Source organism: Conger conger, chromosome 12 (assembly GCF_963514075.1).
Source record: "Conger conger chromosome 12, fConCon1.1, whole genome shotgun sequence".
Taxonomy (NCBI): domain Eukaryota; kingdom Metazoa; phylum Chordata; class Actinopteri; order Anguilliformes; family Congridae; genus Conger; species Conger conger.
Genome location: NC_083771.1, coordinates 11945433 through 11969280, shown reverse-complemented (window position 1 = coordinate 11969280; position 23848 = coordinate 11945433). Strand labels below are relative to the sequence as shown.

The 23848-nt window shown below is 47.3% G+C and overlaps 1 protein-coding gene across 2 annotated transcripts in view; it reads right to left on the bottom strand.

The window, feature by feature from the left end:
- LOC133142011 (mediator of RNA polymerase II transcription subunit 13-like) overlaps positions 1 to 23848 on the bottom strand; it is an 85177-nt gene that overhangs the window by 36414 nt on the left and 24915 nt on the right. The window lies entirely within an intron of this gene.

The window sequence follows — 23848 nt, the reverse complement described above, 5'->3', positions numbered from 1 at the left end:
ATAGGCTCAGCCACACCACTAAAACTACACAACCCAGCAAATCCTGCTCTTAAATGAGCCTTGGGTTCAGATTGCCACTTAGTTCTGAAGGTGTCAGTGATAATCCCCTGGACCAGATGTGAGTCTCCTTCATTTGCTCACCTATAAACACACATACACACACACACACAGATCCACACATCTATACATATACACACACACACACACCTATACACACACACACACACATCCACACATCTATACACACACACACACACACACACAGATCCACACATCTATACATATACACACACACACACACACCTATACACACACACACACACACACACACATCCACAGACCTATACACACACACACACACACATCCACACATCTATACACACACACACATACACACATCTATACATACACACAAACACACACACACACACACCTATACACACACACATCCACACACCTATACACACACACACACACACACACACACACATCCACACACCTATACAAACACACATCCACACACCTATACACACACACACACACACACACACACATCCACACACATATACACAAAGACACACACACAGATAGACACACACATGCACACACACCCATATACCGCTTAGTCACTTAAACACACACCCATATACAGCTGAAATGTGCTACCTCATTAACTGGACACACACAAACACACACACATGCACACGCACACATACACACGCGCACACACACACATACACAGCTTAAATGTGCTCCTTCATAAACTGGACACACACACAAATACACACACATACTCACGCGAGTGTGCATGCGCACACACACACACACGCACATACATGTACTCACACATGTGTGTATGTATGTGTGTGAGCGTATGTGCATGTATGTGCATGTATGTGTGTGTATGTGTGCGTGTGTGTGGGTGTGTGTGTGTGTGGGTGCAGACTGAGTTTTCATAATATTAGCACTGCTCTGATAGCTGTGTATGCTTTGTTCTCTCTCAGTACCTGCTGGGGGTGTGAGACTGACTGTAGGTGGGTGTTCTGTGTTCTCACTGGAAGACAGTGTGCAAAAAGGGACTTGGGATGGGGGAGGGGCTGACAGCCTGGCGGGGGGGGGGGGGGGGGGCAGGTTTTCAGTCATGTTCTTTTTTTGTTGATGTTTTTTTCACACAGAGAGTGAATGAAATTTCCTTACTCGCCAGAATTCCCCTGTAACCATGGCAACACTGGCGGTAAGAACACAGTTCCCCCAACATCCAACTCCTCCACCCCCCACCCCCCACCCCCCGCCCCCTCCTGCTCTCGCCAGCTCTGGGGCTCAGACAGGAAGCTCAGCTCCAGCCAGATATTCTACAGGGAAGAGGAGCTCCATGAGCAGAATGCCAAGTCTCCGGCAAAATCCAGCTCATTAGCTCTCCCGCTTTCTCCTCGATCCCCCTCCACTCTCCGCCCTATGCACAGCAGGTCTCCATCTACGAGGCCTACACCCCCCAAACTTCATTATGCCCCCACCGCTATGCCACAGGGCCCCACACTCTAACCTACACCACAACTCCCTAACCTACACTCCCACTCTCTCACCTACACCCCCACTCTCTAACCTACACTCCCTAACCTACACCCCCACTCTCTAATCTATACCCCCACTCTCTAACCTACACTCCCAGCCTCTAACCTACACCCCCACTCCCTAACCTACTCTCTACCTACACCCCCACTCTCTAACCTACACCCCCACTCCCTAACCTACACCCCCATTCTCTAACCTACACCCAACTCTAACCTACACCCCCACTTTCTAATCTACACCCCCACTCTCTAACCTACACCCCCACTCCCTAACCTACACCCCCACTCCCTAACCTACACCCCCACTCTCTAACCTACACCCCCACTCCCTAACCTACACCCCCATTCTCTAACCTACATCCCCACTCCCTATCATACACCCCCACTCTCTAACCTACACCCCCACTCCTTAACCTACACCCCCACTCTCTAACCTACACCCCCACTCTCTAATCTACACCCCCACTCTCTAACCTACACCCCCACTCCCTAACCTACACCCCCACTCTCTAACCTACACCCCCACTCCCTAACCTACACCCCCACTCTCTAACCTACACCCCCACTCCCTAACCTACACCCCCACTCTCTAACCTACACCTCCAGTGTAAAATACAGTATGCTCCCACACCCAAACCTCCGGCTGAGTCACCCATCTCTGGGGGAGGAAACATCCGACGCCAGCAGCACAAACAAGTTTGTCTTTCCTTCCACCCCCACCCCCTACCTCCACTTGTTCTTTCTCTTCTCCTTGTTTTGGGCCCCACCCCTCCCAGGCTATTCCTTCTCTGGCTCCCACTGGCTCATACCACCGCCTGAATTTGGAGTTCACCGCCCTCCAGCTATGACCAGCTTGAAATTACCAGCTACCAGCTGTTTCAAAACATAGCTTGAGCTGGTCAAACCATTTTGAGTATGGAGCTGGCCTCAACTGGTTAACCAGCTACTGGCTGTTTCAAAACCTAATTTGAGCTGTTTTTTTCAGCAGGGCGCTGAACTGCCCTCTTCCTTTCCCGAGATGGAGCGTTGGCCAGTCTTGTTTCAGGAAAGCACTAAAAACATTTCCAAACCGAGCACATCGCACATACCTGCAAGGCTGACTCCACTAGCAGACAGCCGCAGAATCCTGACGAAGCCTGCTTCTATCCATTCAAATGAAAGTCGTCTGAAAATTACCGGACTGATGTTTTCGCAACTGTTGCATCAGGTTTCGGTGCAAATTTTCAATGGCATTACATTAGACTAATTGCACAAAGGGTCATATCAAAAGGTGCCTTGAGTGTAGGAGAAACATAACTGCATTGACCTGACTAATAGGAGCGACAGAGGTATACAAACATATACACAGAGAAAATGAAACAACAGACTTTGTTGATGGTTAGCCATCCCAAAGGTTTGTCCACCCACTTGTTCACATAAAGACACAATAAATGTGTTGTATTGACTGTTCACTGGGTTTACTGCACAAGGAACAAAGCTCTTCTTGAAGCTGGCAGTCCTACAGCGGAGGTCCCTCTCTCATTCAGTTCAGTAAAAATGCTTTTATGGCTGAAGCTAGCAAGCTCGCCTGACACAGACCAGCACAGAGTGATCATGGGAAGCCACCCGAGACCTGACCCAAGCCAGCCAGCCTTATATCAGCCTCACAGCACCAAAACGCCCCGGAAAAAAAGCACCAGGGACACTGTTATACACTAAAGTGGGATTTGGAAAAGCTCATACTCCATTCTCTTTATCTAGCAAGTGCTATTCACTGAAATCATTTAGAAAACTTGATTTATAAATGGAGTTTATTATTATTGCAAGTTTACCATAAATGAAGATGGACTACTATATTTCAATAAAATATGACCAACATACTGGTGGAGAATACAAGAAAATATGCAAACTACTACTGCAGCTTTTAGATATTGTCACACAATATTTTTAAAGATCAAATTTATAATATTTAATTATATTTAATACCCCAATATTTTCAGTATATTGCAGTATAAACCATGTCTCTCAGGGCAATGTTAATGTGGGTTTGTGAAACCCCGAAAAAACAGTGCTGAATTCCAGGTAGGAAATTACTACATAAACACTTCTTTGAAGGCAGGAGGATCTGAACTGAACTTCCTGTTGCAGGACACTTCCTGTACAGTAAGTGTGAGAGGGTGCTTCTACTCAGCACTGCAGCAGAATCAAAATTCAATAGTGTAAATAATATATGAGCTACCTAACCACTAATAATACAACAGCCAGCGAAGCATAGCTGCAATTTAAACTGAAAAGTAATACAATTATGCATGTAGTCCACGCATAAACATAGTAAGCATGCTAAAGATAAAAACATAACTGAATCCTCTCAAAGCTCAGCCGTAGAATTGGCTATGGAGAGGCACCTTTTCATGCTTACAGGTGCCTCCCCCCAATCAATTCAATCTGGATATGTCAATCAAAACTACAGGCCCATATCATTGCTGAAACCTCTGGCAATTTGGATGGGCAAGGACCAGCATGTGCAGCCTTTCAAAAATGTCTGCAGTTTGTCACTTATTTTTAAGCACAATGCAGATATGTCAGCTTAAGCAGACGGACTGCACACACCCAACTAACCAAAGGGGCACTTGTGAGCAATTGGAGGAAGTGGGATCCCAGGGCTGGTTTGGTCTGAATTTGGCTGGTGCACAACAAGCATTAGCAACACATCCTGTGTTAGGGTCAACTAACAGCTCAGTTTCACTGGGAAAAAGCTGGACGGACACCATAGTGACTCATAGCTGTGAAAAGACATTACAGAGAAGTGTGACGACAATTGGGCCATAGTTCTCCTGGTCAATGGAACACGATTTGACCATAGTTCTGCTGGTCAATGGAACACGATTGGACCATAGTTCTGCTGGTCAATGGAACACGATTGGGCCATAGTTCTGCTGGTCAATGGAACACGATTGGGCCATAGTTCTGCTGGTCAATGGAACACGATTTGACCATAGTTCTGCTGGTCAATGGAACACGATTTGACCATAGTTCTGCTGGTCAATGGAACACGATTGGGCCATAGTTCTCCTGGTCAATGGAACACGATTGGGCCATAGTTCTGCTGGTCAATGGAACACGATTTGACCATAGTTCTGCTGGTCAATGGAACACGATTTTACCATAGTTCTGCTGGTCAATGGAACACGATTGGGCCATAGTTCTCCTGGTCAATGGAACACGATTGGGCCATAGTTCTCCTGGTCAATGGAACACGATTGGGCCATAATTCTCCTGGTCAATGGAACACGATTGGGCCATAGTTCTCCTGGTCAATGGAACACGATTGGGCCATAGTTCTCCTGGTCAATGGAACATGATTGGGCCATAGTTCTCCTGGTCAATGGAACACGATTGGGCCATAGTTCTCCTGGTCAATGGAACATGATTTGGCCATAGTTCTGCTGGTCAATGGAACACGATTTGGCCATAGTTCTGCTGGTCAATGGAACACGATTGGGCCATATTTCTGCTGGTCAGCAGGGTGGGCTGTAGCGTAGTGGTTAAGGTAAATGACTGGGACTCGCAAGGTTGGTGGTTCAATCCCCGGTGTAGTCACAATTACATCCGCACAGCCGTTGGGCCCTTGAGCAAGGCCCTTAACCCTGCATTGCTCCAGGGGAGGATTGTCTCCTGCTTAGTCTAATCAACTGTACATCACTCTGTATAAGAGCGTCTGCCAAATGCCACTAATGTAATGTAATGTCAATGGAACACAATTGGGCCATAGTTCTGCTGGTCAATGGAACATGATTGGGTCATGTTTCTAGGTGGAGAACACGATTGGGCCATAGTTCTGCTGGTCAATGGAACACGATTGGGCCATAGTTCTGCTGGTCAATGGAACACGATTGGGCCATAGTTCTGCTGGTCAATGGAACACGATTGGGCCATAGTTCTGCTGGTCAATGGAACACGATTGGGCCATAGTTCTGCTGGTCAATGGAACACGATTGGGCCATAGTTCTGCTGGTCAATGGAACACGATTGGGCTATAGATCTGGGCACTGGAAAGCCATTGAGCCATGATAATGCCATGCCATCTCAGCAGCTTCTCTGGGCTTTCTCTGTGATGGACAGAGATTAGTCCCTGGGGGGATGGAGGACTAGAGGGAAGGATCAGGGATAGAGGGAGGGAGTTGTACTACTCATTCAATTCTGCCCTCAAGTCACCTTTGGATGCACAGTTATATGAGAGGATCCAGATACAGAGGTGAGGAGTGGGTGCGTGTGAGAAGTGTGAGAGAAAGAGTGTGTGTGTGTCTGTGCGTCTGTGAGAAAGTGTGTGTGTGTGTGTGTCTGTGTGTGAGAAAGTGTGTGTGTGAGTGTGTGAGAGAGACAGAAAGTATGTGTGTGTTTGTGTATGAGAGAGAGTGTGTGTGAGAAAGATAAACAGAGAGAGAGAGCATGTGTGCCTATTGTGTGAGGGTGATGTGATGGCTTTGGTCACGGTGATGCTGTAAACATGTTTATTTCATAAGCCCCACCCCCCTCTCCACACAGCCACTCAGCTGCTGCCTGGTCCCAACACAAACAAGCTGTGATAGAACTGGGTCGCATTTCCACCCTCAGCCCAGCCCTGCACCAGCTCTCTGCGGCCACCAGGGGGAGCCCAATCCAGCCTCAGCTCAACACAAAGACTGCCTTTCACTTCAACAGAGGGAGACTCTGCTTAACTACAGCCTCAGCGTGTGTGTGTGTGCCTGTATGTGTGTGTGTGAGTGTTTGTGTGCATGTGTGTGTCTGCATGTTTATGTGTGTGTGCGTGTTTATGTGTGCATGTGTGCATCTGTGCATAAGCATGTGTGTGTGTGTGTGCGTGCGTGCGTGCGTGCATGAGTGTGCATGTGTGTACGAGTGTGTGTGTGTGTGTGTGTGTGTGGATGTCGTGTGTGTGTGTATGTGTGTGCGTGCGTGTGTGCGTGCGTGCATGTGTCTCCGTTTGTGTGTGCGTGTGTGTGCATGTGTGTACAAGTGTGTGTGTGTGTGGATGTTGTGTGTGTGTGTATGTGCATGTATGTGTTTCTGTGTGTGTGTGACGGCAGGCTCAGATTAGCCATGTCTGGGGGAATCACATGTTTATTAATGATCCTGTGATAAGAACACAAAGGATGAGACACACATCTCATGGACAAGATGTATGAATAGAACCCAGAGCTCAGACAGGGGGCTGCATCACCATTCTGGGGGATTAAAGGAGGGCATTATGGGTGTGAGGGGAGGGGGGGAGGGGTGGAGGAATGTCATAAAGTTCTCTGGGAAGAATGCTTTCAGTCCATTTTGTACTGCTTGGCTGGAGGAAGCATATAAGTAAGCGTATGCAAACACCCACACAGTCATCTGTCTACCCCCCGCCCCCCTTCCCCTTTACCCAGGAATTTTGATGCCTTCCTGTCAGAAACAGGATGTGATGTCATACTCAGCACAAAATTCTATGAGTTATGTTCATCCAGGAGCACTGAAAGGGGTCAAAGGGCAGAGCTACTCAGATAAACTTAAAAAGTTTAAGATTGTCTAGAATGAGTCCACAGCTGAGTTCTGCAGAATAATCAGAGTTAGATTCCTGGTACATTTCTGGATGACTATCAGCCTTGAAAAAATAACGATATCTATGGTCATGAGTTTAGGAAACAAACCCAAGCATAGTAATGAAGATATATATGGTCATGGGTTTAGGAAACTAATCCAAGCATCGTAATGAAGACCTCTAGGGTCATGAGTTTAGGAAACCAGTCCAAGTATAGTAAAGTATCAAAGGTCATGAATTTATGAAACTACTCCAATCATAGAAAGATATCTATGGACATGAGTTTAGGAAACTACTCCAAAGCATAGCAATGAATATATCTACAGTCATGAGTTTGGGGAACAACTCCAAGGCATTATATTCACACATTTACTCTGTAAAAGTAGAAAACAAGTACCCTTTAGCATTTAAAACCTTTCATCTAAAAAATGAACAAATTTGACACGTTTCTGTACAAGCTAAGGAGATGAGTAGCTTCCACATCTGTTCGTGCTTCAGAAATGATAATCGCAAACACAATAATCACATTACAAAAACACCCCGGCTCTCACCCTGAAGCGCTAACAGACAGATCGTTCGAGAGCTCAGAGCCATGTCTAACAGATGATAATTACAGAGTACTGTCTGACAGAGACCTGACCAGGTACGCTCACAGAGACCAGACCAGGTACGCTCACAGAGACCTGAGCAGGTACACTCACAGAGACCTGAGCAGGTACACTCACAGAGACCTGAGCAGACACGCTCACAGAGACCTGAGCAGGTACAGTCTGACAGAGACCTGAGCAGACACGCTCACAGAGACCTGAGCAGACACGCTCACAGAGACCTGAGCAGGTAGGGTCTGACAGAGACCTGAGCAGACACGCTCACAGAGACCTGAGCAGACACGCTCACAGAGACCTGAGCAGGTAGGGTCTGACAGAGACCTGAGCAGACACACTCACAGAGACCTGAGCAGACACGCTCACAGAGACCTGAGCAGACACGCTCACAGAGACCTGAGCAGACACGTTCACAGAGACCTGAGCAGGTACACTCACAGAGACCTGAGCAGGTACACTCACAGAGACCTGAGCAGACACGCTCACAGAGACCTGAGCAGACACGCTCACAGAGACCTGAGCAGACACGCTCACAGAGACCTGAGCAGACACGCTCACAGAGACCTGAGCAGACACGCTCACAGAGACCTGAGCAGGTACACTCACAGAGACCTGAGCAGACACGCTCACAGAGACCTGAGCAGGTAGGGTCTGACAGAGACCTGAGCAGACACGCTCACAGAGACCTGAGCAGACACGCTCACAGAGACCTGAGCAGATACGCTCACAGAGACCTGAGCAGACACGCTCACAGAGACCTGAGCAGACACACTCACAGAGACCTGAGCAGACACGCTCACAGAGACCTGAGCAGACACGCTCACAGAGACCTGAGCAGATACGCTCACAGAGACCTGAGCAGGTACACTCACAGAGACCTGACCAGACACGCTCACAGAGACCTGAGCAGACACACTCACAGAGACCTGAGCAGACACACTCACAGAGACCTGAGCAGACACACTCACAGAGACCTGAGCAGACACAGTCTAGCCATCGAAAAAGGGCAGACACAAAAAATCTTGGCTACTAAATATATTCAAATTTTAGAAAAGTTATCTGATCACAAAAAACTCCCAATAGTTCTCGGAGAGGGATGCACAGCATGCCAAGCCAGGCGTTTTGTAGCTGTGTGCCACAGCCAAAGGGACAGTGGGCCAGACACACCAACACGGTTATCATAATCACATGTATTCATATTTATTTTCACTCTGTTGTTTGTGTTACTTACTTTCATATTAAGTTGACCGCTTTGTCAATATTGTTATGAAGAAATTGAGAGAGAGGGAGAGAGTGTGTGTGTGTGTGTGTGTATCTGTGAGAGTTACCACACTGTTGTGTTAATTCATGTTCTGATGATTTCCATTTTTGTCTGTGTACACTTTAGCAATATTTACAAAAGTATTTCATGCTGATAAAGCATTCTGAATTTGAAATTACAATTTGAGTGAGAGAGTGAGCGAGAGGGAGAGAGTAAGTGAGAGAGAGGGAGAGAGAGGGAGAGAGTGAGAGAGTGAGTGAGAGAGAGAGGGAGAGAGTGAGAGAGAGTGAGAGAGAGAGAGAGGGAGAGGGAGAGAGAGAGTGAGAGAGAGAGCGCAGATGGTCAAGGCACGTTCACGCTGACCACAACCTTTGCCGTCCCAGCCATTCAAGACCGTGAGGAAGACGGGGCTGGGGTCAAAGGTCAGGGATGGGTGGGGTGCAGCACAGCCCCCCAGGAGGCAGCGGCCGAGAGCATCTGCTCTTTCTGTAGTATGCTCCCCGAACTGGGTACTGTTCCTCCTCCCCTCCCACCCCACCCCACCCGAGCCACAGACCAGCACCTCCCACAGCTGACCCGCAATGCTCCCACAATGTTACAACAACATTCCCGCAATGTTCTGCCAGCCGACCCACACCATTCCCACAACATTCCCACAACATTCCCACAATGTTCCCACAACATTCCCACAACATTCCCTCAATGTTCCCACAGCATTCCCACAATGTTCCCACAACATTCCCACAATGTTCCCACAACATTCCTGCAACGTTTCCACAACATTCCCACAATGTTCCCTCAGCCGAAAGGCAGGAAGCACACCGTGCTGCGACTGAAATCTTTCATGAACTTCAATGCTTTTAGTTTTTGTCCACAATTGCTGGCGGATATTGACAATGACAGCCTGCAGTTCTTGTTTACTGCCACTAGGGGGTTGCAGCTGCAGCTGCAGGCCCGACCTTCGCAGAAGAAGAAGAAGCAACGGACCCTGCCAGCCTGTCAGAGCTCCGGCCCTTTGAACCTCGCTGATGGATCGAGTGCAACAGGAGACTGTGCAACCAGCACAAAGAGAGAGGGAGTGTGTGTGTGTGTGTGTGTGCGTGTGTGTGAGAGAGAGAGAGAGAGAGACTGTGTCTGTGTGTGTGTGTGTGTGTGCGTGTGTGTGAGAGAGAGAGGGGTATGCGTGTGTGAGAGAGAGAGAGGGGTGTGTGTGTGTGTGTGTGAGAGAGAGACTGTGTGTGTGTGTGGGTGTGTGTGTGTGAGCGAGAGAGAGAGAGGGGGCAGTGTGCGTGTGAGAGAGAGGGAGTGTGTGTGTGTGCGAGAGGGGGGGGGCAGTGTGCGTGTGAGAGAGAGGGAGTGTGTGTGGGTGTGTGTGTGTGTGTGTGAGAGAGAGAGAGACTGTGTGTGAGAGAGAGAGAGAGACTGTGTGTGTGTGTGAGAGAGAGAGAGACTGTGTGTGTGAGAGAGAGAGAGACTGTGTGTGTGAGAGAGGGGGGACTGTGTGTATGTGTGTGACAGAGAGCGGGAGAGACAGAAAGCGAGACAGAGGGAGAGAGACACAAGGGGGAAGAAAGAGACAGAGTAAGAGAGAGACGGGTAGAGAGAGTAAGGCTGTGTATGTGTGTGTGTGAGAGAGGGGGGGGCTGTGTGTTTGTGTGTGAGAGACACAGAAAGTGAAAGGGTGAGGTGAGAAAGAGAAAAGGAGAGGAAGAGAGCATGAGAGAGAGAGAGAGTGTGTGAGAGAGGGGGGAAGAGAAAAAAGGAAAGAAATGAGTAGAAATCTGGAGTCAATTACAGTGAGCAGTTACATAGTTTGCTGTGTGAGTCAGGCAGGGGGCGGGGGTGCTCCTGGCAGCCCCACAGCCCTCTCTGCCTGGGAGTCATGTTACAGCGTTTTTACACTCCCCCCACCCCACTCCACCCCCCCACTCCGGCTGAGAAAGGGCAAGCTTCCACTACATCCCAATCCCAAAACACCCCCCGCCCCCTCCTCTACAGGCCCCGATCCCAAACGCCACTGTCCGGTCACCCCCCCACCCGGGCGAAACTTCACCCACACAGCTGTGGTACACTGCCACCCCCCCCTACCCCCCTGTTCTCCCCTAACCAGGGTGCGTACCCGTTAGTTTAGTTGACCTTACGAGCACAGGGCTGAGGATGCCCACCTGTGGCCGGTCTAACCTCAGTCTAACCCCTGGAGCTGCGACAGACCCCCCCACCCCCACCCACCCCCGCACCAAGATGGCCGACCACCACAACTCATCCACTCTGCCAGCCCTGTACACCACGAATAACTCGAAACGCTAATTACCATCGGCTGCTTTCTCCACTTCTTCTGCTCTTGACTGGTTATTATTATTATTATTATTATTATTATTATTATAACTCTTTGAATGACTATTTAATTTTTTTTTAATAGCGTTGGTAATATTACGTATATTGGAATAGAATTACAATAACAATGGGTTCCCACCAGACCTGGGCCAAATACGCAATTCTTTTAGATTCCAAAACTTTTCTGTGCGCGAATGAGTCAACCAATACAAGACACAAGCTCAGTAAAATGTAGAAAAGCACTTCAATCCAGAACAGTTACATATCTGACCCAGGTTTGCCTCTCGCCACCATTTCACTGGACGTTCAAAATGTTCCTGCTCTTCTCTCCCACCCATGCCTTTACAGATCAGGGTCAGAGAACTGCTGTTCTTCCCCCCTCCCTTTACCTGGGAGTCAGGTGAGAAGACAGTCTGGCCAATCAGTAGCACTAATTGTTCAGCTAATTACCTGGGAGGAGAGAAAACTAGGGACGCATTTAGATTCAATGTTGAGATTTGATGATTGGTGCTATAGATTAACCCCCCCCCACCCCCCCTTCCCTTTAATATTGAAAATCTTCAACAGCACGACCCCTGGAGATTATTCCATATGGATTTGGCTGTAATATACTGCACATTACAGAGATGACACTCCATGACAGCTTTACCCACTACATTTTTAATAATCATTACGACCCACTGGCAAGACCAGAGATTAATCTCTAAAAGCGTTTTTGAGACCACAGGTTCAGATCATCCCTTTAACACCAGGTCTAAACAGAGGGAGCGGATTGGCTGCAGGCCCAACTGGGTCACGCCCCTTTAAGGCCCACAATCTCTCTCTGATGGACACCTGGGCCCGGCCCAATCCGGTCCGGGGTTCCCGGGGTTCCCGGGTTTCGAAAGGAACGTCAGTCAGCAATTTGTGAATTTATTTGTACATTAATTAATTGATGTACAAATAAATAAATTAAGCATGCAATTATTTTTTCATTCATCAATGTATTTATTCACTACTGACTAATGTTTTAGATACATTAATATTTCTACATTCACAAACCGGATAAATGTATAATTAGTTAACCATTAACAAATAGATGAACTGTTTTTTCCACATAGTTTATAAAATGAATTGATGATGTAAAAACACAAAAACAGTTGTTTATTAAATTCTCAGTAGTTAACAACATTAGTTAATGCCAATTCATGTAAGCTTATTGTAGTGTTACCGGGTAGTCTAATGTGAGCCATGAAATTGTTCACAGGTAAGCAGAATTTATAAATCCAATACAACTCCACCGCTTTTGCAAGGTTGTGTGAGAGGGAATCATCTTCCAATCCATTTCAGTTCCATTTTACCCCAATTTCGGCTGAAACTGGATTTTTATTTTTCAGTTTTCAGGCTGGCAGACCCCCGCCGTGCGGGACTCGGAGGTAAATTGATTGAAAAGGCGCTATACCCGCGTGCAGTAGAACACAGACGGTGCGCTTGGTTGATCTGGCAGCGGCGCAAATCGCCTCTTCACAAACGAGCGGCCAGTCAGACGGCCGGACGGACGGACGGACTTTGGCGGTGCTGGAGGCTCTCCGCCTCCCCGCGGAGCCCAGCGCTGAGTCACCGGAGCGTGAGCGTAGCTTCGTTGTCAGGACCTGCGAAACGCCTGACAACCAGCTGAATAAAACCAGTAAAACAGGCGAATGAGAGACCAACAAGCTCGAGTTAATCCTTTGAAAAGCAGGTTTCTTAGAATGTAGCTTTTTTAGAATTCCAATTCAGCGTTCTAGAACTGCTTTCAATTACCAGTGGTGATTGTGACATCAGCATGAATGACATCAGCATTCAGTGGCAGTTGTGATGTAAGCCTTTAAGGTGTGACATCACAAATGTGTGATTAGAATGTTCCCGCCAACCTCCTGTCAGCCCAGCAGACGGTTGCTTAGTAAACGACTGGAAAATAATTACAACTTCACTTGTGCCTACAGTCAGGATCACACACATCAGAATAAACATATTCTGACTTCCCTCTTCTGTCCAAATGTCAAATAAACTGCAAATTAAACTGTCTATCAGCAAACTCATCATCACACATCTACCGGGTATATAAATGTGCAAATATGTACCTGGGTAATTGAAACACAACATTAAATATTTTCTCTCTGTCCATAACCTCTTCACGGTGGTGAAGATTTCCAACTGCCAGTGCTGACTGAATGAATAACACCACACCACATTTATCCACCTCTGTCTCGTGTCAATCTGTCAATCAATCAGCCTGTCTGTGTTGTACTGCAGCATTCATAAACAGGAGTTAACACAGAGCCTTCACAATGCATATGATTCCTAGGTTTTGAACCCACAACCACCTTGTCACCATGACCGTGAAACAAGAAATCCATACAGAGCTCATAAGCACACACACACACACACACAAATCCTCTCTCTCACACACACATATGCACAGACACACGTATCCTCTCTCTCACAGACACATACAAACACATATGGCGCACAAACACATACACACTGCTCACTCACACACACACACACACACACACACACATATATCCTATCTCTCTCTCACACACACACACACACACACACACACACACACATATGGCTCACAAGCACACACACACAACACATACACACTGCTGACACACACACAGCCATATTGCACAAAATATCACCACACCTACACATTATGCAAGCACGTCCGCGGAACGCCGTCCCTCCATTTCGATTCCGCTCGTCACTTTGTCACTTTTCAGAACATCTCCCCGCCAACCGATATCCAGCTTTCCGCAAAGATTCTCAAATATGTTCACAGTGCTTATGTCACAGGGATAAAAGCCAACCCTTTAACCTTGAGCGCAGATAAACCCCTCTCTCTCCGCGTACCGCGGTAATAATCAAATTCACAACAGATTCTCCTCCGAGGCAATCCTTCAGTACGTGCCCTCCTTTTAATAAAAACACTCGGCCCTCTCTGGAGACGCCAATCCTGACCCCATCACAGAGAGGCCTGCTCCAGCCTGCTTCATACCCCAGCCTGCCCCCTGCACCTACCCCAGCCTGCTTCATACCCCAGCCTGCCCCCTGCACCTACCCCAGCCTGCTTCATACCCCAGCCTGCCCCCTGCACCTACCCCAGCCTGCTTCATACCCCAGCCTGCCCCCTGCACCTACCCCAGCCTGCTTCATACCCCAGCCTGCCCCCTGCACCTACCCCAGCCTGCTTCATACCCCAGCCTGCCCCCTGCACCTACCCCAGCCTGCCCCCTGCCCCAGCCTGCCCCCTGCACCTACCCCAGCCTGCTTCATACCCCAGCCTGCCCCCTGCACCTACCCCAGCCTGCCCCCTGCCCCAGCCTGCCCCCTGCACCTACCCCAGCCTGCCCCCTGCCCCAGCCCGCCCCCTGCACCTATCTCAGCCTGCCCCCTGCCCCCCGCTTCATACCCCAGCCTGCCCCCTGCCCCTGCTCCAGCCTGCCCCCCGCTTCATACCCCAGCCTGCCCCCTGCCCCCCGCTTCATACCCCAGCCTGCCCCTGCACCTACCCCAGCCTGCCCCCCACCCCCCGCTTCATACCCCAGCCTGCCCCCTGCCCCCCGCTTCATACCCCAGCCTGCCCCCAACAAGCACGCACACACACACGCACACACTCACACATCAACAAGCACACACACACACACACGAACACACTCACACATCAACAAGCACACACATACACACACACACACATCAACAAGCACGCACACACACACACGAACACACTCACACATCAACAGCATGCACACACACACACACACACTCACATACACATCAACAAGCACGCACACACACACACACACACATACATGCAGACAGAGAGAGAGCAATAGAGAGCCACAGAGAGAGAGAGTGAGTGAGAGAGATGGAGTGTGTGTGAGAGGGGGAGAGAGAGAGCAGGAGCAGTGGGGGGGTTGCCAGGTTGGCAGGTTGCCAGTCCTCCTCTACACTCCCCGTGGAGCAGATGGGGGGAGAGAGAGCTGGCGGGGTACAGCACAGACTCAGGCACACGGCCTGTTCACAGCGCTGTTCTGCTGGAGAGCACCCCCTCCCTCCCTCCCTCCCTCCCTGCTGCCCTCCACCCCACCCCACCCCACCCCACCCTGGCCTGTCCCCGCCCTTCCCCTGCCTTCAGCCCCACCCCCCCTCAGGCCAGGGCACCCCGAGCTTATCCGCCCCCGAACCAACCGCTCCTCCCCATCTCCGAACCGGAATCCCACCTCCTGAATGTTCAGGCATCTGAAATGCCACTGGAGACCAGGAACGGTTCGTAAAGCGCACAGCGTCCCGGAGAGGAACCCGCACGCACCCCGCCCACCCCCCTCCACCGCCCTCCACCGCCCTCCCCAGCTGCCGACAGGACACTGAGTTCCATCAACAGAACACTGGAGGAAAACACAGCCAAGCAGCCACGGGCACAAATCCATTTTTAATAGTCTTTTGGAAACAAATTCCTCACACTTCTGTTTATTTCACTTCTGACGAGAATTTGTTATATTAACCGCCCCCCCTCCCCACCTTTCCCTCTCCCCAAAATGTTTTATTACACCAGAAAATGCACAACCTTCTCCAGCGAATGGGTTTCAGACACAGAGCGACTGCTTCAGGGCAGGGGATTCTGGGAAGGGAAACGTGAGTCATTGCACTGGAATCCTCTTGATTTCAACGTGTTCCATTTTTTTCTGCTAAGACTTAAAATAACTTTAAAATACAACTTCAAAATAACATGATTCAAAAACACATATTTTATCTAAATAGTTGTGATTTTAAAACATAAAGCCAAAAAAAAAACTGTTATAGGAATGTCGACTGAATGAATAAAGTGTGCAACTTGTAACACGTATAAAGTGGCTGTCACTCTGCCCCTTCACAACCACAGCACTGCTCCTCAGGAGACTTTCAAAATAATCATTTGGAATGAAATTCTTGTGGAATGATGTTCCACATTCCTTCCGGAGAATTCCAGGGATCATGTACGTTTCTGGGCCTCCAACTTTCCCTGAGTAACCGTTGTTACATCGCAACTGAAAACAAAAGTTTCCGTTTATGTGGAGGCAGATGCAAAATAGGAAACAGAGGAGGAGAGTGAGCTAGCAAGGCCCATATCCACCACGACCGAAACGCATTTCTGCACTGCAAAAATAAATAAATAAATAACTCAGTCTTAACAAGTACCTTGTTAAGTTTTTAAGTCTCACACTTAGACTTAAAATCTTATTTCGATGACTTTTTGTTAAATGAGACAAAAAAAACTGCCAGTGAGGTTCGAAAGATTGTTTCAAAATCGGAGAGAAAATTTCACTTGCCAAGCAAACGGTAACTTAATACCAGCTAACATTTTCTACTTGAGAGAAAGAAAAAAAAAAGACCTTAAGTCTCATCACAAGACTAAAAACGCTCGTTAAGTAAGCCATTTTTTGCAGTGTGTGTCCGACATGTTTCCCACAGGCCAGGGGGTGGGCACGTGGGCCACACCCCAGCAGCGCCGCGTTCATGAGGACAGCGCAAAGTACAGGGCTGCTCTCATCCACCCTGTTCCTGTTAGAGCCGCGTTCTGCTGCTATCCACTGGCAGACAGAGACCACAGCCACGCAGCGCAATACACAAGGAAAATAATATATCTTACACAGCGTATAACATTTCCTCCTCCGTAATGCTTCAGTGGCCTATGCTTGCTTGTTATTAATATCTTCAAGGCCTTTTGTGAGAGGCCAAGGAATCTGTTTATCCGAGCTTACACTGTCAGCTCTGAATGTGTATATACGCAGAAGCTGAATGTAAGCTTACGCTAAGCCCTTGTGGGCAATTGAAATACTGAGCATTGGGGGGGGGAAATTACTATTTAATGAACAAGTTTTATTTTACATGAATGTATCCAGATTTCAGATATTGAGTGAACATATTTGCCGTCAGTTTGATAGATTGATGGTTATCAGGTTATCAGACACAGCATCACATCCCTGATTGGCTAGAGAGGTTATCAAACACAGCATCACATCCCTGATTGGCTAGAGAGGTTATCAAACACAGCATCACATCTCTGATTGGCTGGAGAAGTTATCAGACACAGCATCACATCTCTGATTGGCTGGAGAGGTTATCAGACACAGCATCACATCTCTGATTGGCTGGAGAGGTTATTAAACACAGCATCACATCTCTGATTGGCTGGAGAGGTTATCAGACACAGCATCACATCTCTGATTGGCTGGAAAGGTTATCAGACACAGCATCACAAAGTATCAGTACAGTAGAACAAAGTATCTACATGGTGACGCATGTTTTTTGACCTTTTTGAAATTACTGGAAGTCTCCACCAAAAAAGTGACTCGATCACAGTCAACGCATTAACATCCTTGATTATTATCAGACTTCAAGGCAAAGTTTCCTTTTCAGAAATTTTTTTTTTTTTTAATTGATATTAGCAGCTGAGCTTCTGAGTCTGCCGGAGTTATGGAACAGTGAGCTGAGTCATATCACACCGACATTACTGCACTCCCGTTTCAGTGTGAAGACTGAAGTTTCAAATCAGATTCACTCTGTTTTTAACTGAAGTTTCAAATCAGATTCACTCTGTTTTTAACTGAAGTTTCATAACACATTCACTGTTTTAAACTGAAGTTTCAAATCAGATTCACTCTGTTTTTAACTGAAGTTTCATAACACATTCGCGGTTTTAAACTGAAGTTTCAAATCAGATTCACTCTGTTTTTAACTGAAGTTTCATAACACATTCACTGTTTTAAACTGAAGTTTCAAATCAGATTCACTCTGTTTTTAACTGAAGTTTCATAACACATTCAGTGTTTTAAACTGAAGTTTCAAATCAGATTCACTCTGTTTTTAACTGAAGTTTCATATCAGATTCACTCTGTTTTTAACTGAAGTTTCATATCAGATTTGCTGTTTTTAACTGAAGTTTCAAATCAGATTCACTCTGTTTTTAAGTGAAGTTTCATATTAGATTCACTGTTTTTAAGTGAAGTTTCATATCGGATTCACTGTTTTTAACTGAAGATTCATATCAGATTCACTCTGGTTTTAACTGAAGTTTCATATCAGATTCACTGTTTTTAACTGAAGTTTCATATCAGATTCACTGTTTTTAACTGAAGATTCATATCAGATTCACTCTGGTTTTAACTGAGGATTCATATCAGATTCACTCTGTTTTTAACTGAGGACACATCACATTCTCTCACTAAGAGAGCCGCAAGCAGAGCTGCTTTAGCTAAGAGTAGCACAACTTGCAGGGAGGCAGCAGCACTGGGGTAGAGACACGGAGAGAATTAGTAACAGTTCTGTAGTGCACTACATGATGAAGACAAATACAAACTAACAGGCAAACATACAAACAAATGCGCCCACATACATATACATGTACACACAAGGACACAGACACAAAAGCACATTCACACACAACCAAACACACACACACAGACACACGCACACACAAAGAGGCACACACGCGAACACATACAAACACATGCACGCACACACACAGATACAAACACACGCATAAAAAAACACATGTACATGCATGTTCTTGGGGCACCAGAACTCAAATGCATGCAAGCACACACAAAGCCTTCATTCTCAAAGTCTGTGACTTTCTTAAAAAAACAAAAAACAGACGGCTTATGGAGGGAAATGCCCCACCCCCACTCCACCCCCCCCCCATGTTGCTGGAAAGCATCTCTCCTGCACGCAGCTGTCACAGTTTCACTCTCACGTTGCCCGGGGTTACAGGGTCACAGGCCACACCCACACAGCCAACCAGAGGTGGTGGGAGGACAGCAGAGGCGGGGCCTTCTAAAAAAACTAAAAAAACTTCAAAACAAACATTGCTGAGACTTTTTTTTTTACCATTTTAATGTTTTTTATGACTCCATTTTTTCCAGTGCAGTGGGCCAATCTGTATATAAAAATATAAAAACTTTCCTCGTTTTCCAAGAGCATTCATTCCTCAGGGCTCTCCAATGTCCTGGCAGGTTTGGCTGGTCCAGGGTGGTTAAACGCTGGTCTGTTTTCCGAGTTCTCCCCTCGCTCTGTGTCCCGTTTTGACTTATGCCACTGTGCGACCAAGAGGACCACAAAACCCGTCACAAGAACGGTCACATTTATCACCCTAAAGGTTCCTGGCGGACTCACATTCACAGGACCGCTACAACAACCAGAACCCAGTTTATGTGACACTGGGAACCTCAGGCTGTAATGCTCAAGCTTCAAGTCCTCACAGAGGAACAATAGAAAAATTAACAAATCAGTGCAAAAGAGAAATTAATCTGACAAAAGAACACTTTCAGCTGGAAAGCACAAGCATACCCTAGACACCTTTAGAAACACGATTCAATGAGTTAAGTTTGGGTTGTTTGTCTTGCTGTAACATCTGATGCTTTCGGCAAAAAAGGATAGACAAGATAAGCCCCACAGCTGAATTTCTGCCGTCCCCCACTGTCTGGTCGAACATCTGCGGAGTCCAGTGACCACTTCCAGCTCTACCATTGACCTCTGCTGACCCCAGTGAGACTCCACCCCCTTACGACAAGCACCTATCACAAAACTCCCTGGGCTCATTCCAATCGCTTCCTTTACTTGCTCCTGTGTAAGCAAGTAAAATAATCGATCAAGGTCCGCTATCTTGAAGGACATTCTCACCCGTTAAATGTTCCTTCTCGGAGCTAGAAGTAGAAGTTGGGACCTCCCGATCTTGCGTTTGTACATGGAAACGTATAAATGTTTCACCTGTGGGTCCATCTCTCCCCACCTGCCACGTCTGTAACTGACCTGTGGGTCCATCTCTCCCCACCTGCAACATCTGTAACTGACCTGTGGGTCCATCTCTCCCCACCTGCCACATCTGTAACTGACCTGTGGGTCCATCTCTCCCCACCTGCCACATCTGTAACTGACCTGTGGGTCCATCTCTCCCTACCTGCCACATCTGTAACTCACGTGGATTTGAACTGACGTTTGAAGGAGCGTCAGTGGAAGGACATTCCATTTGCCTAATTCACATTTCCTCAATTGTATAGTCTTCACTCCTTTTTCTAGCCTCTCCTGATGGGTGGAGCTAGGATTAGAAAAAGAAACAATGAAAAAAAGAAGAGAAAAATAAGGGACTGGAATGAGCCCTCTTGTTTAGCCCACTGCCATGTTCCGATCTCACTCCCTCTGTGACGCTCCCGGAACTCACAGGCTCTTCCTCTCTCTGATCCCGACTGTCACAGGCGTTCCGGTCTCACCCAGAGCCCGACTCTGCTAACATGACCTCCATTTTACTCCCAGTCACCTCTCCCTGACCCTGCCACCATTCCCACAACACACCCCAATATTCTCTCCATAAACAACTCAACTTGCCCTCTAACACACAGGATGGTATGTTCACAAATAGAAAGCTTAGAATTACAGGTCATAAATAAAATGTATTTATCTCATTCATTAATGAATTTATTTAGTAAAAATTTTGTCTAGTAATTTTGAACAGAAATTGGGAATTCTCTGTTATGTTTTTCTATAAAACAGATGAAATGAGAATAAAATAACCATTTTCTAACCATGAAAGAACATAAAACAGTTTTATAAATGAGGCTTGGAAAACTCACTGTAACTCTATCACTGAAAGAGCTGGGAATGTCATTACTTATTAAAAATTCTTAACAATATTTCCGTACAATTACATTTAAAATAAATGTGTGTGTGTGAGAGTGTGGTGTGAGTGCATGTGTGGTGTGTGTACTTGAGCACGTACGTGTTTGTGTGTGTGTGGTGTACGTGTGTACATACATGTGCGTGTACAGGTGTGTGTGTGTGTGTGTGTGTGTATGTGTATGTGTGTGGTGTACATGTACATGTGTGTGCATGTGTGTGTGTGCATGTACGTGTGTATGTGTGTGTGTGGTGCGCATGTATGTGTGTGTGTATGTGTGTGTGTGTGCATGTGTGGTGTGTGTGTGTGTGTGTGCGTGTGTGTGTGGTGTGTGTGTGTGTGCATTTACGTGTGTGTGTGTGTGTGTGTGTGTGTGTGTGTGTAGGCTGAGGCGGTCAACAAGCCGATCACATGGTCACACTCCGCTGTTTCATCTCAGCCACACAGAGGTCACACCTCCCTCCTCCAGCCAGTATCTGTCAGATCAGTCAACAAGGTGTGGGCTGGGAGACCCAACACACTACGAGAGGAAAGGAGGAGAGAGAGAGAGCGATAGAGGGATGAGGAGGAGAGAAAGAGCGATAGAGGAGGAGAGAAAGAACGATAGAGGGAAGAGGAAAGGCAGCCTGGCAGCTTCTTGCACCGTTCCTCTGCCCATTGATTAGCACAGCGTCTAAATTTAGCCTGTGATGTATGGCAGTGAGATCACTGAAACAATGGCTCTGCTTTAGGCTGAGAGAGAGAGAGGAATCGAGAGGGAGAGAGAGACGGAAAGGGAGGCGGAGAGAGAGGGAGACGGAGAGGGGAGAGAGGGGGGAGAGGGAAAGGGGTGGAGAGACAGACAGAAAGAGAGAGAGCTCTTCCAAGCAGTAAAAGAAAGGGGTTTTGTGAAATCCATGCATTTTAGACACCACGCACTGGTCCAGCTCTGTGAAGCCCCTCAGTCCACAAACCATGATGCTCGAGGAACCATCTGCAATTAAATTCTGATTGGAACAGATGACAATGCTGGTTCTGGTTCTGCTCTGGTGAGGCTCTGGATATGCTGGAGCGGTACTGTCACACCAGGGCCCGGGTCAGACAGTACTGAATGTGCAGGGCCAGGTTATGAAACTAAAGCACTGTAGGACTGTGAGCTGGGAACAGTAGATTGTGTACATTCAGGAGGATTACAGCTGAGTAAATACTTTTGTGTGACTCTAATGGCTTTGTAGAGCCATCGATTCTGAGTCAATACACTCACAGCTGATTTCTTATTTCATAACCTCACTTACGTAGACCAGGGATTTGATATGACAGCAACGCAATTCACTGAGGACTGCATGCACTAAATCCAACACACTATGGCCTACATGCACTAAATCCAACTCACTGTAGACTGCATGCTACGATACTGCATGCACTAAATCCAACACACTATGGACTGCATGCACTAAATCCAACACACTGTGGACTGCATGCACTAAATCCAACACACTGTGGCCTGTATGCACTAAATCCAACACACTATGGCCTACATGCACTAAATCCAACACACTGTGGCCTGTATGCACTAAATCCAACACACTGTGGCCTGTATGCACTAAATCCAACACACTGTGGCCTACATGCACTAAATCCAACACACTGTAGACTGCATGCACTAAATCTAACACACTGTGGACTGCATCCACTAAGTCCAGCATACTGCATGTCTGGTGCTTGTGCGTGCCATAAACTCATGTGGAAATGGAAATCATGCACTTAAGTGGAGCCAGTACTGCACAGCACTCAAACAAACAATAAATTACGAGCACCTACACCCAACGATCAGTGCGTCTGGGAGCCTCGGCAGTTAATGCACTATATTAGTCTACGGCTCAAGAGCACTTACTCCATTAAAACAACATGTTTGTTCCAGAAAATCTGGTTTAAAATAGTGTTTAGGTTCTGTGTCACGCTGAAGGTATGGAAGAAGCTGAAGTCCATTAGAACGGGAATGTTTTCCTTCGGTGATGTGAGCTTTGAAAATGAAATTGCACAGGTTCATACATGCATTGCGCTCTTTTACCTTATAAGGGAACTCCTCAATTTACGCACTCTAATCCGGAGAACGGATACCAAGCCCAGACCAAACGTTTTGCATGCATCTGAGCCGGTCCTGGATTTCAGTAACTACCTGACGCTGTTAATTGTAGCTGCAGGCGAGCTTCGCACCAAATAATGAAGCAATGAGTTCCTATTCGGAAAAGTAGGACAGGGAGATGGATTTGCTAGACTAACTTAATTGTCGCAGCACCATAAAAAAAGCGATTTCAAAACGCATGCCTCAATATCCCTGGACTGCGGGGGGAATCGAGCAGTTCTCTGAACGTTTGCGGCGTAAAGACAAGCCTGTCATTGGAAATGAGGGAACAGGGGTGCGCCTGACACCCTCCCAAAACATTCTGACAATGGGGATCCCTGCAGGACGCAGGACGGGCGTGAAATAACCCCAATTCCAGAGAAAATGCATTAAGCACACTGAAACAGGACACAGATACACATGTCCTGCAGGCACCAAGCACTAATACAGGAAGTGACAGGTACTTTCAGACAGTATGACTTCTGCTCACACACAAAACGCTCAGGTGTTCAGGCACGCATTCCATCCCTCAAAGGATACTACCGTATCGAGAGAAGACTCTGAACCGAAAACAAAAGCCCTGTGTCCCATTTCTGCATCTGTATCTGTACAGATTTTGAGGAAAATATCTAATCTCCCTAATATTGTGTCACCTGTAGAGGGTATAAGTGGCTCCTTCATTTGCACAATCCATCACATCGTAGATAATCACCCCCTTCTGCCGTCAATGCCAATTAAATCATCTT